Genomic DNA, 2,899 nt, shown 5'->3' on the forward strand with positions numbered 1-2,899 from the left:
CAGCCCTTCTCCCCACATCCCAGCCCTTCTCCCCACATCCCAGCCCTTCTCCCCACATCCCAGCCCTTCTCCCCAGCTCTGTGGCCCCTGTGCAGGATCTGGCCCGGGAATGGAGCTGTTTCCCGAGGGATTCTCGGTGCCCCTCAGAGGGTCGGGGTCTCTCAGGGCCTCTCCTGTCCTGTTCTCAAACTCTTACACTGTCTCTGTTCAACAACAACAAAAGAAAGTTCAACCCGACTTTTTATTCTGCCATGTTCAGGCTTTAATTCAGCAAAACCCTTAAGCAGATGACTCTGGGTGGGCCCAGGTTTAAGCCCGAGCTTAAGTGCTTTTCTGAAAAAGGGCCTTAACAGCCCAACGCCCCATCAGAGCGGGTGCTTTGTCATTCCAAACTCTGTAAAGAATGACCAGAGAAAGAGAGGGAGATTCAACTGACTCTGTGAGGAGGGGAGAGAAGAGAGAGGAAATGGAACTATTCTGTCCAAAACAAGATAAAAAAACAGACAAAATAAACCTTGAGATGGACCCTCCTGATTCTGCTACCATTCACTGCTGAAGAGCAAAAAAAAAAATAAAGACTATTGACTAGATTGTTCAGTCTAGCCACAAACTCAACTGGATTAAAGTCTGCGTGGAAGGAATTTTGTAAAGAAAAAAAAATTTCAAAAAAATTTTCCAATGTAGCAAAAAAAAAAAAACTTTAAAAACAAAAATGAAAAAAAAGACAATGAGGGAGGATTCTAGCCTTTTGTAATATCCATATTGCACACTAGGACTATAAGCCATTGCTAGCTCATTTTGAATTTTAAATGTGTAATTTTATTTTGTTTTGTTGTTGTTTTTTTTCTTTCCATGGGGGAGGGGGGGGAATAAATGCTTGAACCACCAATGCTCTTTTTAATGTTTTATAAATATGTATGTGTATATATATAAATATAAAAATAATATGTATGCACATATATATGTGTGTGTGTATATATCTATATGTATATACATATATATAGATATATAGATATATATATAGGTTTTGAGACAAAAATGCAGAAAGTGAAAAAAAACACCCTAAACAGGATGGTGTGCTCTGATTTACTTGAATCTGGTCTCTTCAGCACCTGCGTTATTAAGAACTGAATATTTTTCCACTTGAATTTAGTGCTATTAGAAATTTAATATATGTGTTTTATTTATTTGATTTTTTTTTTGCATGACTGATGCAAGGTTTGACATTTTCACTCAATAAAAACTGGAAAAAAAAGCCCAAAGTTTGAAGTGCTCGAGTTGTGTTCTTGCTGGAGGAGGTGGTTTGTGTTTGGGTTTGGGTTTGGAAGCGCTGGCACTGCCTGCACCCACAGAACGGTCACTGCTGCAGTTCTGCAGTGGGAAGGGAGCAGGAATGGGATTCTCTGGGGAGCAGGAATGGGATTCTCTGGGGAGCAGGGATGGGATTCTCTGGGGAGCAGGGATGGGATTCTCTGGGGAGCAGGGATGGGATTCTCTGGGGAGCAGGGATGGGATTCTCTGGGGAGCAGGGATGGGATTCTCTGGGGAGCAGGGATGGGATTCTCTGGGGAGCAGGGATGGGATTCTCTGGGGAGCAGGGATGGGATTCTCTGGGGAGCAGGGATGGGATTCTCTGGGGAGCAGGGATGGGATTCTCTGGGGAGCAGGGATGGGATTCTCTGGGGAGCAGGGATGGGATTCTCTGGGGAGCAGGGATGGGATTCTCTGGGGAGCAGGGATGGGATTCTCTGGGCAGGGACTCCTGGGTTCAGCTTCTCCTGTGCTTTATCTGAGCTGCCATCATGAGCACGAGCTCGTGCTCACTCTCTTTTCCCCAATTTACACAGTCTGCATAGAACACTGAGGCTTTCAAACATCACAATAAAACCTCACATCATCACCAAGAGGAGCATGAACTTTAAAAACAACTCTGAAAGTCAATGAGCAGCCTCTACCTATTCTGAACAAAAAAGATGCAAGTTGTTGGGAATGTCCATAGCGTTTCATGTACACTAGTAAGTAATTTCTGTCTTTCTTCAAAAATCAAGGCAGAACGTTGCTTGGTGTGACCAAATTTGGGAAGAGGAGAGCAATGTGGATGTGTCTGTGCACAGACAGGCACAGCTGCCACAGAACACACGGGTTGCTGAGTACTGGGACAAGAAAAGAGGCCAGTTTGGGTGAAAGCGTGGAGGAAGGAACTGCATGTGTGATTTTCACTATTTTAGGGGTGTTGATAAAGGGTTGGGTTATGGAGATGCTTTGAGTCCTCTGTGGCAGATATTGCCACACGAAATCCAACATCCAGGCYCCAGCCCTCACTTTTTGGGTCTTTGCTGTCTTGAACAGATCCATCAGTATCTGAAAGCTGACAAAACCCAACCCTGGAGGCAGCAAATGCTACCAAAAGAGTGAGGGCAGAGAGGAAAAAAAGACACGGAGTATTTGTAGGTGCAGTGGGTGCTGGAAGGGGTGACAAGTTCTTCCAAGTTCTTCACGCAGGCCCTGGGGCAAGAACGGGGCTCTCTGGAGTCCCTCAGACACGGTTTCCCTGATAAGGGCCGGGATTGCTCAGAAATGGGAACATTTCTGACAATGGGTCCATCCTGAGCAGATCCCCTCACCTTCCCTGGTGGCCCCAGTGCTGCCCCTGTCCATGGAGTGCCCCGGGCCCCTCCAGCTGGGGAAGGGTGGCCAACAGAGGCAGCTTCCCCTCTTCCTTTTGCTCTTTTTTGGCAGGGAAACTCTTAAACAAACAAATGAAGAAACACTGAGGATTTAAGTAAACAGCTGAAGATTTATCTGACAGATGGAGCTGTTCCTGCCCCCTTCCCGTCCTTCCCCCAGCAGAGTGGGACACAGCCCCTCCCGAGCCCCTCTGTCACCCCAGGGACCCTCC

The sequence above is a fragment of the Malurus melanocephalus genome, unplaced genomic scaffold (assembly GCF_030028575.1).
Source record: "Malurus melanocephalus ecotype Western Australia unplaced genomic scaffold, MMel_1.1 scaffold_266, whole genome shotgun sequence".
In the NCBI taxonomy this organism is placed as follows: domain Eukaryota; kingdom Metazoa; phylum Chordata; class Aves; order Passeriformes; family Maluridae; genus Malurus; species Malurus melanocephalus.